The sequence below is a fragment of the Lygodium microphyllum genome, chromosome 14 (genome assembly GCF_053477565.2).
Source record: "Lygodium microphyllum isolate KBCC chromosome 14, Lygodium_microphyllum_v1.1.10, whole genome shotgun sequence".
NCBI classification, from domain to species: Eukaryota; Viridiplantae; Streptophyta; class Polypodiopsida; order Schizaeales; family Lygodiaceae; genus Lygodium; species Lygodium microphyllum.
The window spans coordinates 123,760,418-123,775,295 of record NC_141148.1 but is presented as its reverse complement, the minus strand read 5'-3'; the positions used below and the strand labels follow the sequence as shown (position 1 = coordinate 123,775,295).

Below are 14,878 nucleotides of genomic sequence, written 5' to 3'. Positions count from 1 at the left end.
CTGCCATTGCAACCGCCGCCATGACCAGCCTCGCCATCAGCACTATTATTCATTACTCTCCTCCCCCCCTCCCCCCCTGTCATCAATCCTTTTCCTCTCTCCCAATCATTGGGGCCCTTCCATGTTGGTCCTGCTTAACATCAGAAGCTTCTTTAAGAAGCTTCTAAGGATAAGGAATATAGGCCTTGTTTCTACGTGCCCTTCCCTGATTTTAAAATTGGGTTCGAAAAACTCCAACTCTTATGCAAGGAGAAGGTATCAACCTCGAAGCTGTCTTCCGAGAGCGAGAGTAAAGGCTAGAGGGAATCCGCGGAGTCCGTAATCACGTCTACGATGGCCCCCAAGAAGATGCAAGGCGCATCCGCGGGAAACTCCTCCCCGAACTTACACGTGGACATCACCGGGGATCGACAAGCCCAGGTTCCACGAATTTATTTCCACGTATAATAAATACTTTAAGCACGCTTAATTCCATAGGGAGAATGCATTTTCTGTTTATCGTTAATTCATGGGTAGTGATAAAAGTACATTTGATAAATTATCCCTTTGAATGATAGATAAGGATTGGTGCATGTCATGCAATTGGATCGTTTGCATTTCCAGAGTTGTCCGTCTTAGGAGATTAGCTGCATGTTGCTATTTTGGTGCATTTCCAAAGTAGTGAGTCTAAACGCATATTTCTTAAGGCAAAGGGATGAAATTGTTAAGTGCATTTTTGACTAGACATGGAAAGAATAAGCATATGTCACATTTTAGGCAATATCTTCTTGTAATGATTCGCATGACGTGTTGGAGAAATGAAGAGAGGACATCGCTACCATCGTGCCGCCTCGAAAAATGCCGCTGTCGTTAGAGCACCGCCAAACCTGCCACCAGGCTGCCATTGCAGCACGACCAGCCTCGCCATCAGCACTATCATTCATTACTCTTCCCCCCCCCCCCCCCCCCCCCCCCCGTCCTCAATCCTTTTCCTCTCTCCCAATCATTGGGGCCCTTCCATGTCGGTCCTTCTTAACATCAGAAGCTTCTTTAAGAAGCTTCTAAGGATAAGGGATATAGGCCTTGTTCCTACATGCCCTTCCCCGCTTTTAAAACCGGGTTCGAAAAACTCCAACTCTTACGCAAGGAAAAGGTATCGACCTCCAGGCCATCTCCGGAGAGCGAGAGTAAAGGCTAGAGGGAATCCGCGGAGTCCGTAATCACATCTACGATGGCCCCCAAGAAGACGCAAGGCGCACCCGTGGGAAGTTCCTCCCCGAACTTACACGTGGACATCACCGGGGATCCACAAGCCCAGGTTCCACGAATTTATTTCCACGTATAATAAATGCTTTAAACACTATTAATTCCATAGGGAGAACGCATTTTATGTTTATCGTTAATTCATGGGTAGTGATAAAAGTACATTTTGATAAATTATCCCTTTGAACGATAGATAAGGATTGGTGCATGTCATGCAATTGGATCGTTTGCATTTCCAAAGTTGTCCGTCTTAGGAGATTAGCTGCATGTTGCTATTTTGGTGCATTTTCAAAGTAATGAGTCTAAACGCCTATTTCTTAGGGCAAAGGGATGAAATTGTTAAGTGCATTTTTGACTGGACATGGAAAGAATAAGCATATGTCGCATTTTAGGCAATATCTTCTTGTAATGATTCACATGACGAAAAGTCGTTAACACCCGTAGGATGTTATCCGAAAAGGAATTGCAGAGCACAAAAATGAATCTATGGATTTACATGTGGCATATGCTTGTAAAATGGAATAAGTCAACACTAATCCTACAATATTCACTTTGCATGAACTTCATTAACTACGTTGTAGTTAGGAAAGGGTTGCAGGTTGCATATTCATCGTGAGTAAATTTCATTTCATCGAGTCGCATTTAGAAAAGATTGCATGGCTTATCAAAGCATGAAACTCAATTGCCTAGACAAAAGGCTGTAGGCATGATTCTTTGATGTAAGTCCTATGAAAGTTATTATGCAAATTATCATGCGTTTGACTTTAGCAAGAAAAGATAGGGTTATTGCAAACCTTGTGGTGGGTGGAAGTAATGAATCGCATGTTTACATGTATTGTGACGTCTTGCAAACTGGCTTAGCATCTCTAGGAAAGAATCATCCTTGTCGCAAGACAAGTAGTTCAATTTACCCAAATCACTTGTGACATTATAACTGTTAGGGTTTTGTATAGGCATAACTAGTCGACACGATAAATACCTCAAGTACTAGCTAGGGCTTGGCACGTTGGAAGTGCTGCCTAATATCGCACTTGGAACGTCAAGTCGAAGCCCTCAAACCCAAAGGTCCTACCCACATTCACGGAATGTTTGGGTCAATTGGACGCTCATGCAAACAACGATCTAGGGTTTCTACCCTAAGGACCATTCCACCTAATGCTAAAACTCGGATTGAGTTTGGAAACCCTAGGACCGTTGGCCTAGTACAATTAGGGTTGGGTTGGTAAGAAGACGCCCCAAACCCTGCATCTTGTCTAAACAAAATTCCTTGACCAGGAAACATCGTTCAATGGGTGAAATGATCCCATGGGATAGATGCGACACTTGTGCAACAAGTTGCAACATCGCATGGCCTTGTGGTTTAATCACAAGATATTTTTTCCATTCATTGGAATGAGGGTGGCAGGTTCTAGCGCAAGTCTAACTTGCAAGAGGATGAGGAGTCATCCTGCTACATCACCTTTCTTGGGCTGATTTGCCAAGTTAAGGCAAGTTATGTATTTGATTGGTAAGCAAAGGATCAATCAAGTTAGAGCGACATGGTTTCTAGGATTTACTGTTAATTTATGAAACCTAAGGTGTTGGTTAAGTTGGGTTAACAAGGTACGGCCCTAACCCAAGGACAAAAGGGTGAACAAACAAACCCTTGGGGATCTTGCCAAGTCGCAATTGATCTCGAATCGAATGATGGAGGCATTCGGAGATAAGGATTCACTCCTTAGCAGTTGGCCAAATAAATGACCACTGGATTGATTGTGCTTGTAACAGTTTAGGAGCACTGTTTGCATTGTTTTCTCAAGGAACTAAAAGATGAAAAGTTAATTAATGCTTCAGGTTAAAGGCCTGAAGGGAGAGACATCATTAGTTACCCCGGACTGTCTGCTTGACCCTAACCAAGGGGATTGTTAGTCATGCCAGGAATGTGGACCGAACCCGCCGCGAGAGGTCTCTCCATTGGGCACTACTTGGAGCAGGAGGATGCTTGGGTGCCAGGGGGCTCTTGCCGTAAATCCCTTGCCTTCCGGGCCCCGCACAAGAGGAATTTGACGACAAGAGGAAACCCTGATTCAGGTCGGTCCTAAGTGGGAATGGCCGGAATACTTCCACTACATGGCAGACTTGGGAGGACCTAGATCGCAAACCCTGTAACATTCCATGGGAGCGCCGGGCGGCGCTTTCTAGACCCTCTTCCCGATGGGCTGTTAAGACGTGTCTTGCAAGGGAACAGGTGGATATGTTACACTTGGTTGGTGGAAGTGCCCATGGGGTTAACTCAATGTTGTGGTTCACATCGTTTTTTTGGGGGTAAATCTTTGGATAGTTTTTTAGGCATCACATATGCAATTTCCTTAAGTACTTCTTCTACTTATTTGTTTCCAACTCATAGTTTGGGGCCTTTGACAGTCTCCTTCTCCACGGGTCTAAGCATACATAAGTACACCATGTCTCCTTAATTCACTACTCTCTTTACCTATTTTACACTACAAGTCATGATGCAAGGTCTAATGGTTGTAATTAAATGTGGTATTGATTGAATTGGAGCTCTTGGTTTCCTAGGTCGTCCTGACCTTGCAGCTTGGAAAGAGACTCTTGGTTTGCTCTCCTTCATTTTCACTTTGATTGGCATTCTACTTGGGAGTGGCATCCTTTCACATGGCATTCATACACCTTCTCCTTGAATTTCTAGTAGCATCTCATTGACTCTCTTGTGAAATATTGAGATTACATACTTGTCATAAAATTCCAGATCCAAAATGGCTTCAAAGTCATCCATAGGTATAATAAGAAAGCTGAGGTTCCTTTGTTTCTTCTTGTGCAAAAGTTACTATTAATCCTTCTAGGGCCTTAGACACTTTTAGCCCATGATTTGCTACACACTCTAGCATGATGAAATTAGGAGTCACTTCTGTATCCACCTTGATTCCTAGATCCCGTTCACTAACTCTTGTCTTCAATTATAGGTGGTGCATTGCTACTACTCATACCACCATGCATTGGGATCATGCACTCATTGTCTCCACTCTTAGATGATTTAGGATCTCCTCGATTCCATTAGGGATCTCTTGATTGCATAGGGATTGTGGCTGCTCTCCTCCATAAGTGCTTGTGGTGGCTGTTACTCTAGATCCACTTGTTGATGCTTTATCTTCCATGGGACATCTATTTTGATAGTATGGTCCCTTGCACTTGAAACACCTAACTCTTGTGGTCGAGGCTTGGGGTCTTCACCATGATGTATTTGATCATGGTGACCATAATATGTACTTGGAGTGGGTATATAGTGGTTGTTTCCCCACCTTCCAAATGCTCCCTTTGGTACCAAGGTCCTCTCCATCCCTCTCCCTCTCTCATTTCCTCTCCCTCCCTCTCCATCTCCCTCTCTTTCTCTCTTTCTCTCTGTCCCTAAACTGGTTTAATGTTTTTTCCCTCTCTCTCTCGTTTCTTCTTTCTTTTTCTCTCTTCCTCTCCCTCTCTCATTTCCTCTCCCTCCCTCACCCTCTCCCTCTTATTCTCTCTTTCCCTATTATATTTAATGTTTCCCTCTCCCTCTCCCTTCCTCTTCCTCTTCCTCTCCCTCTCATTTCCTCTCCCTCCCTCACCCTCACCCTCTCTTTCTCTCTTTCCCTATTATGTTTAATGTTTTTTCTCTCTCCTCTCCCCCTCTCATTTCCTTTTCTCTTTTACTCTCCCTCCCTCACCCTCACCCTCACCCTCTCTCATTTCCTCTCCCTCCCTCACCCTCTTCCTCTATTTCTCTATTTCCCTATTATGTTTAATGTTTTTTCTCTCTCCTCTCCCTCTCTCATTTCTTTTTCTCTCTTCCTCTCCCTCTCTCATTTCCTCTCCCTCTCTTTCTCTTTCTCCCTTTCCCTATTATGTTTAATGCTTTTTCTCTCTTCCTCTCTCTCTCTCTCATTTCCTTTTCTCTCTTCCTCTCCCTCTCTCATTTCCTCTCCCTCCCTCTCCCTCTCCCTCTCTTTCTCTCTTTCCCTATTATGTTTAGTGTTTCCCTCTCTTTCCTCTCCCTCTCCCTCTCCCTGTCTTTCTTTCTTTCCCTATTATGTTTAATGTTTCCCTCTCTTCCTCTCCCTCTCTTTCCTCTCTCATTTCCTCTCGCTCCGTCTCCCTCTTCCTCTCCCTCTCTCATTTCCTCTCCCTCCCTCTCCCTCTCCCTCTCTTTCTCTCTCATTTCCTCTCCCCCTCTCAATACACATGAATTTTAACAAAAAAAAGTAAAAGAGAAAGAGAAAACACAAAAACAAAGAAACAAGGAACAATGCACTCACCATAAAGGCTCGAAGAAGGGTTCGGCGGCTCCTCTTCGAGACTGCGGCTCCTCTTCGCCCTCTGTACACTTCCTCCTCTTCTTCGCGAATGGCGGCGGTGGCGGTGAGAAGCTTTCCTTCTCCCTATTTCTCTCTTCTCTCCCTCTCCCTCTCCCTCTCAAATGCAAGATGTTCACTCTCCCTTTCGCTCACCCTTTCGCTCTCTTTCATGTATGTGCACAAAATAATGCGCTCCGATTTCGGTCCATGTTTTTTTGGTCTGAGTATCGTCGCTATTTGCGTCTCTATTAGGGTTTCTATTGCGACACAAATAGTGACGTCACTATTTTGCATCAGAAAGCATCGTCACTATACCTCCATATCCTTGTAGTGTACATTAGCACATACTATTTTCCACATAAATTATGAACTCTAGCATAGAGTTCTTTCTTGCTATTGTAGTCAATATCCTAACATGACAAGGATACTTCCTCTTTCACAAGTTTTAATTTATGAAAACCTCTTCAATTGTGATAGACAAATTTCATTTTTGATCCTAGGCCTCCATCTCAACGAGATACACCTATTGTCTAGAAATCGACTTCTTTGAGGGCTACAAAATTTCTCAGGTATGTTTCTCTCTACGGTGATTGAATGTAAACTTTTGTTTCAGTTGTAAGTATTTTTGAGAAATTTTTAATACTGACATCTAGTTAGGATCGATGGAAAGAGATATCTATTATAGATTTAAACATTAAGTTTGCAATGTTAATACATTCTTGTATTTAGAATTCCACAATTAAAATGATATAAATAAGAAAAGATTTTGTTAGTCTTTGTTCTCGTTATGATAATTTTATTTAGATTTTAAAACCATGGAATAGCATGAGCATCAATGTGGTAGTCTCATAGCATTGCATGATATTAGAACTGCATATGTGAAACAACAAAGGGATGCTTGTACATGAAAACATTATTATACTAATGATTCTATATATGGACAAATTCACTTACATGTGATAATAAAAGCATATAAAAACTTGTCGACATAGGTAACTTTTATATTTGGTTAATATAGATGTCTTCATGGAGAAAAAACATCATTGACATACTTGCAATGGAGGTCTTTAATAGGAAATATAGTAGCAGTAAATGGATTTGCGATAAATACTATAAGTTGCATTGGATTTTGATGCACCCAAGTACTTGAGCTAGTTTCAAGGTCAAGTGTAAGGATATTGTAAACCCCAACAGACATTGGAAAGGTAGAATTTTGTTGAGATATCGATCTCCACTCGTGATATGCCAGGGTGACCGTTGTGCATTTATGTCACCGACTTGTCAGTTGCTGCAGATGCGGTTGGTGCACCGCCCATGAATAATAGCTACATGAGAGCTATCCTTATCTACTCTAGTTCGTGGCTCAGTTAGTATGCCATCTTAGTTAGTTGAGTTTGGTTTGAGACCCATATATAGGGTTCTTCTATTTCTTTGTATTAGAGTTCTCTTTGGCTTACACAACTAAGAAGAGAAAAACTGTTTTCAGCCTCCACCCTTGTGTGTATTCCCCATTGTGCAAGCAAGAAAGCTACAAGTGAGACTCCTTCCTTCTCTCCCACAATCTTGACATGGTATCAGAGCCTTGTTCGTGGTAAGGAGCTCAAGAAAGCAAGCCAAGCTCGCGGTGTTCTGGTAAGAGGAGCAGTGTTGCTTTCATTTTCTGTTTTGGGAGCGGATCTCTGCAGGTAGCACGGCCGAAAATTGCAAGAGTGCGTTGACACTAATAACCATGCGTGCAGGTAAATTTGCGACGCTAATAGCGACGATAACAGGAAAATAAAAATTGTGGTAGGGCAGCAAGTTGCCCTGCCACATATAGCACTATGTGCTTTATTTGGGCCATACACAATAGTTTTTGCACTGTGTACAATGCTCGTGTAAACAAAAACAAAGTGTACTTAAATCATAACACTGATACTGAAATAAATACATGATCACATAATGAAAGCGACTGGTACAATCATGACAAGATATCACTACTACATAGAAAATGTCTACATAGATCACGCGACCAAAAAAGAAGGGTGTGTGAGCTGGAGGGATCCAAGGGCGAGCTACATATCCTCGCCATCCAAAAGCTCCTCCCACCGCAAGGAGCATTGAACAGACTCTGCAAAAAAAGAAACAACTACACATCAGTCCACCATACAATAATGCATTCTAATTAAACATGGTAACTATGGACATGAAAGATGAGTGACTTACAGGGCCGCCGCGTCTATACAATCGGTCGATCAATGCAGTGAGACCGTGCCTCTCTGCATATCAAGTCTTAAGGCCGGTCGTATCGCGATTTGTAATGGAGTGTTGCAAAGAAAATAAAATACTAACTATTAGAAACATGATTGGATATTGCAAAAAAATAAGCAAGCAAAATAAAAGAAAAACTTACAAAGTCCTCTAGATATGTCCTGTGGCTGCCACTCCCAAGATGATGGACCACTCCAGACTCTAGTTGTGCCCTCGTTGCCTCGCACCGCTGACTCCAACGTCCTGGAGAATCTATAGCCTCCTTCCTCACTCAGTGCCAGTCGTCCGCGTCTAGCCACTCAGGCTTTGCAGCCCCACTCTTGAGTGCCTTGCATGAGTATGTGACATATATGCACGCATGCAGTCCATCATCCACCCCGTAGAAAATCTATTTGCTATGGCTAGAACCGAAAACTCCTCATGCAAGGATGCTACTATGTAGTCCTTGCTCCCCTCCGATATATTTTTCCAATGATCTAAGACGTTGTGCCGAAAAACTTGTTGGCACAACTCTCTCATGTGAGCCATCACCCTCCCCTCATCATTCATGATGATGGCTCCTAACCTATCATCGACAAGATAGGCATATCCCTCTGGGGTATGCCTAAGATGGGTCCTCTCCCACCTTCTTGGGCATATCTAGGAGACCCATGTACATCCGGTGTACCGACCGGGGTAGTATCTATCGGTGTAGCACCCATACGGGTGCCACCTACAGACGGTTGTGGAGTAACTGGAGTAGACGTCCCCATAGGTATGACAAATCCTGGAGGTGACACAACTCTAGCAGAATGACGAGACAGACACACCGCGTCCGTGCTTCCATAGCAACCACCTGAGCCACGCTCCCTAGAACGGCCATGAGAGCAAGGAGTTGCACCTGTATCCCATGCCGACCGCGGGCTCATTGCCTCCATATCTCTACAGCATCCCCCTGACCCTAAAGCACTCCCTCTCTCTGGCCCAAGTCTGGAGCGTCGACCTCGTCTACTCGAAGTCAAAGCATCTGATCGTGCCGAAGTAGATGTAATAGAGCGGCCTGACGATGTTCGAGACAGCTCCTGGTCCTCCATATCTCTCATTCCAATTTATTGGTTGGTCTTTTGCTTCTAAGCAATTATCTTTACCCAAGAAAGATACTATATTAGGACGATTATTTATCCTCTTGTAAGATAACTTGCGTAAGAATCTACCAACCTCATTCCGAGGAATTGGCCATTCCCTTGTGATCCAATCACAAGATCATGCAACTTTGCAACTTGTTGCACAAGTGTTGCATCAAACAATGGAACTATTCTATCCATCAACGGTGTCTTCTAATCACGGTATCATGATAGATATAACAATCCATTCCTGATTGCATTAGGCGGACATTGTCGGTCCTAGGGTTCCGAGTTTCATCTTTCTAGAGAGAGATCCTTAGGGTAAAAAAACCTAGATCTTTTCTCGCAAGTATGTCCTACTGTCCCTAAATTCCGTGAATGTGGACAAGTATTTAGGGTATAGGAGTTTCAATTTTAGCAATATGTGCGACTAGGTAAATGTCTTCAATGTGCTAACCCTAGTCAGTTCTTTGGGATACATTGCATTGAATTAACCCTTTCTAAATGAGTACTCCGCAGTTTTAGGTGTTTAGGTTTAAACCAATTTAACTTGTCTGGTCTTGAACATGACTCATTGTCTACGTATAAGTTGATTTAAAAACCCTAACTTTTCGGTTTTAAGGTCAAAGCATAGTTTTGGGTATAGCTCAATTCTAATTGATCATCCTATAACATGCAAACAAGATTCATGCTTAAAACATGCAACATTTTTCTACTTTCTTTTCCGAATGAATTTGTCATATGTTGAACTTACACACTCTTTCGTTGATTTAAGTTTTTAGGCCACTTGCTTAGAGTTAAATCTTCTTTATGCAACCCTAGTAATTTCCGACGGTTGCTAGCAACCTTCTTTAGGAATTATTTCGAAAAAGATGTTCAATAATGCAATATGCGATTTATTTCTTCCATGCTTAATCAACGTGGACTATCATAATTCCATTTTTAAAAATTGACATTAATCTAATTTCAATTCATTGCAATGCATAAAAACTACTTGCTAGAAATGCATAGCAATCTTCTGCTCACTTTATTTTGTTTGTTTTATTGAAAATACTAATGACCAAATTCTTTCATCATGAGCTATTTCTTTTAAATTAGTCAAAGTATTTAAAACAAAAAATGCATCCTATCTCCAAAAATGATCCATGCACGATTGGATTATAACGACATAAATCAAAAATTAGAAAAAACCTGGACTTGTGGTGAAATGTCCACATGGATGTTAGGAGACGATCCTCTTGCGGTTGCGCCTTGTGCCTTCTTAGGGGCCATCGCGAATTCCGCCTTTTCGCCTTGGATGCAGAGTTATGATCTTGTCTGTCTCTTCGTATGTGAAACTCCCTTTTTGAATTGGATTTAGAAGGCCTTAAAGACTTGTGGGAATTGCAATAGGAAAGATGGTTTTTTTTAAATCCAGTGGATAAACTAAACTTGAGGAGAATCACTTGGAAAGAAACGGGTTTAAAACTTTCTGGGGAGGCTATGAAAATGGGTTTTTAAAAAAACTGGTTATGGTAAGCTTTATGGGAGATGTATGGAAAGGAAAATCCACGGAAATGGAGTTTAAAAACACAGCTTTGTGGAATACGGGGTCCTAAATTCCGGAGTGAGATTTGGGGGAAAGGAAGTGTAAGGGCCCGCTTGTGAAAGGGTTAAATATCAGGGAGGGGGTTTTGAAACCTTTCGAGGTAAGGCTTAGTAAAGCCATGGGAAAGGGCTTAGTGGCTTTCTACAAGGTCTACCGAGACCCCATGGAAAAAGGGAAGCAAGGGGTGTATAAGCCCTTAGAAAGGGGATTTGTTGTGGGGGGTTTACCAAGCCCACATGGACAAGGGCTAAGAGGACCCACAAAGAGGAATGGGGGTGTAATGTGGAAGGGGGCTTAGGAGGCCCAACCTTGGAAGCTTCCAAGAAGCTCCCAAAGCTTCTAGATATTTGCAGAAGCCCATGTGGAAGGAGGCCAAGTGGGATTTTGACTGGCGGCAGTGACAGGGTGCTGGCGATCGATGCCCCCTCCTCTTGGCGCAGCGTGTCGGCTCCTCCTCTCCCTCTCACGGCGGTGTCGATAGTCTCCCCCTCCTTCACGACTGTAGTGCTTCACGGCAACGTCGACAGTCTGACCCTCCTCCTCTCTCCACAGAAACACTCCCCTTCTCGGCTGGCGGCGATGTGGGCCTCTCCCAACTCATGGCAGCGCAGCGCCTTGTCTCCTCCCTCTCAATGGCCAGCATTAACCCTCTCGCTCCACAGTAGTGACCAAAGGCAACGTCAGAGTTCTCAACCCTTCCCTTCTCTCTCCAAATCTCCCATAGCCATGGTTTTATAGGGAGAGGGAGAGGTAGCTCCCTCCCCCACGCGGCATCGGGCATGCTTCGTTCGTCTCATGGCATCCTGCAAGCAGCTTGGTGGCCATTACTATTCCCTTCTCCTCCAGCATGATAGTTGGCTGGAGGAGAAAGGGATAAAAATTTTCCATTATCCTATTAATTATCCAATTCAAATATTATCCCCATGACCTCTTCCCAAGAGGGGATTCATGCGACATATGCAGTTTCATAGTCCCGGTTTTTGCCAAAGGAGATAATGATACATTGTATCTAAGTTCGTATCGTCCGGGACCCAATGCTGGCATTTTCTTTTGCCGATAATTAACATGGCCTCAATATATATTTTTGGTAGAAATATTACATTCTCTCCCCCTTGGAGGATTTGAGATGTCCTCATCTCGAGATAAACTAGGGATATTGATAGTTGAAAGTGCTTTCATTAATCCACGTGGCATCCTCCTTGGGATAATCTTTCCACTGGATGAGGCATTCTCTCAAGGTTTTGGATCTCAGTTGTGTCTCCCTAACATCTAAGATCCTGTCAGGCCTTAGTTCAAGGACTCCTTGACTAGGCATTACAACTTGTTGGTCATCAAGTACATGGTTAGGATTAGATACATACTTCTTCAATAGGCTGATATGGAATACATTATGAACCTTTAGGTTCTCAGGGAGTTGTAGTCTATAAGCATTAGGTCCTAGGCACTTGAGGATCCTGTACGGTCCACAATATCTTGGACTTAGCTTCTTGCAATCTCCTAAGGATAGGGAACTCTTCTTTGGATGTACGTGAATGAAGACCATGTCTCCTTCCTCGAAGATTCTATCTTGACGCTTTAAATCCGTGTATGCCTTCTACCTATCCTTGGCGGCTTGGATGTCCTATCTTATTGAATTTATTTGGTCATCCATCTCTTCCAACATCTGCCTTGAAACTTCAACCCTCAAGGTTGGATCTGAGAAGTTTAGGGGACGTTGACAATCATGACCATACAATGCTTGAAAAGGGGTCATCTGATTGCTTTGCTGGTAAGAAACATTGTAGGCAAATTCAACCAAAGGCAAGTATTGAATCCACCTTTTTGGCTCACGACAACAGTCTGCCCTAAGCATATCCTCGATGACTTGATTGACTCGCTCTGTTTGACCATCGGTTTGGGGATGATAAGCTGTGCTAAAACATAGTTGAGTCCCAATAGCTTCAAAGATAGCTCTCCAGAAGTGCGATGTGAAGAGAGAATCATGATCACTAATGATTCTTCTGAGTAACCCATGTAGCTTGAATATCTCCTTGATAAACAATCTTGCAATGTTTGAGGCTTTATAGTTTGTCTTTACGAGAATAAGGTGTGCAACCTTAGTCAGCATGTCAACCACAACCATGATGGAGTTGTATCCTCCCTGAACTTGGGGTAGGCCAACAACAAAGTCCATACTAATGAATTCCCATTTCATTTGGGTAATGTCAAGTGGTTGTAACTTCCTTGGCATCTTGACATGTTCGGCTTTGATACGTTGACAAGACAAACACTCAGTGACATATTTAAGAATGTCACCTTTAAGCCTCTCCCAATGGTAGCTCTTCCTAACTGCATTGAGAGTCTTGGCATAGCCAGGATGTCTTGAGAAAGGGGAATCATAAGCTTCCCACAATATCTTCTGCTTAAGTGACTGGCTCGTCGGTATACATACTCTCGTTCTATAGTAGACAAGTCCACTATTGATAGAGAATTCATGATACTTAACCTGCAGCTTTTGGTCATGATCCTTGATAGAGATCTCCCTTAGCATCGTTTGATAGGCTGGATCATGGCATGCTTCCTCTCTAGCTAACTCAAGTATTGGATTGTTTGGCATAGATACCTTTGTAGCTAGAGATCTAGCTGTTGATGGATTCTCCAAGATTAGGGAATTAAGGAATGCCTTGCGACTGAGTGCATCGGCAACTGCATTCTCTTTTCTTGGTCAATACTTGATTTCAAAGTCATACTCCTCTAGAACTTCAATCCACCAACGTTGCCTCATGTTGAGCTCGTTCTGGGTAAATATCCACTTGAGACTCTTATGATTAGTCACTAGAGTAAACTTGTTACCCAATAGGTAGTGTCTCCAAAGCTTTAGAGCATGGATGATAGCTAACAATTCTAGATCATGGGTAGCATAATTCTTCTCATGACTCTTTAGTTTCCTTGAAGAGTATGCTACAAGACGACCTTCCTGCATGAGCACATATCCTAAGGCAAGCGTGCTAGCATCTGTTACTACCTTAAACTCCTTATTGAGGTCTGGAAGTTTCAGGATAGGCGCTGGTACCAAATTGTGCTCCAATCTATCAAAGCTGGTTTGTTCGAGAGTTGACCATGCAATGGATGTTTGCTTCTTCAGTAAGTCCGTCAGAGGTGCTGCAATCAAAGCATAGTTTTTTATGAAGACCCTATACCATCCTGTCAATCATAGAAAGCTGTGTATTTCTTTGACAGTTGTTGGAATTGTCTATTCTAGCACATCTCTGACCTTGGCTAGGTCCACTGAGATTCCTTCTGCTGATACGATGAATCCTAGATATTCAATCTGACGTTTGAAGAATGCACACTTCTTCATCTTGGTATATAGCTTATGTGACCTCATTGTCTCAAGGACAATCCGAAGTTGGGTCTCATGATCTTCCTCCTGTTTGGAATAGACTAAAGTGTCATTGAAGAAAGTGAGCATAAAGTCATCAAGATATGGCCTAAAGATATCTTGCATTTACTTGTTGAAGGTGGCAGGTGCATTCGTAAGCCGGAATGACATAACTAGGAGCTCAAAGTGTCCATATCTTGTATTGAAGGCCATCTTAGGGATATCTTCTTCCTTGATCCTTATCTTATAGTAACCCGACGTGAGATCAATCTTGGAGAAGATCTTTGCACCCTAAAGATGATCAAGAAGCTCATATTTTCTAGGAATAGGGTACTTGTTCTTGACAATTAATTGATTCAACCCTCTGTAATCAATACATAGTCGAAGTGTTCCATCTTTCTTTTTCTGGAACAGTACTGGAGCTCCCCATGGTGAACTGCTAGGATGGATGTAGCCCTGATTTAGCAGTTGCTTGAGTTGTTTCTTTAGCTCAATTGCTTCTGGGATAGACATTCTATAAGGTCTCTTTGCAATTGGCGTAGCTCTTGGTACTAGCTTGATCTCATGTTCCACTTCTCTTTGAGGCGGGAGTTCTGTCAACTCTTCAGGAAATACGTCCCCATATTTCTTTAGCCAAGAAGGTCCTTCACTAGACTCCTGCTTTTGATCTAACTTATTGAGCTTAATCAAGTAGACAGGTAGTCCCTTTCTAACTCCCTTTATAATCTGAGATGCCTTCGCCAATTGAATTTTTGGATTTCCAGCCTCTCCTTGAGTTGTGACTAATTTCCTTTCAGAGTTTCAAAAGGAAACTTGGCCCTTTCCACAATGAATGTGGGCATCATTAGGTTTAAGCCAATCCATTCCGAGTAGACACTCATGGATACCTAGGATCATGACTCTGAATTTGACCGAAGTCGTGTTTCCTCCTAGAAAGAATTCCACCTTAGCAGTTTGCCTGGTACAAGTAACCTCACAACCATTTGCCAATTCCATAAGCAAGATAGGT

At 42.7% G+C, this 14,878-nt stretch overlaps 1 pseudogene; it reads right to left on the bottom strand.

Annotated features, from left to right (window-relative positions):
• LOC148026065 (protein neprosin-like) overlaps positions 1–923 on the bottom strand; it is a 48,202-nt pseudogene extending 47,279 nt beyond the window's left edge.
• Between the last annotated feature and the right edge of the window lie 13,955 nt (positions 924–14,878).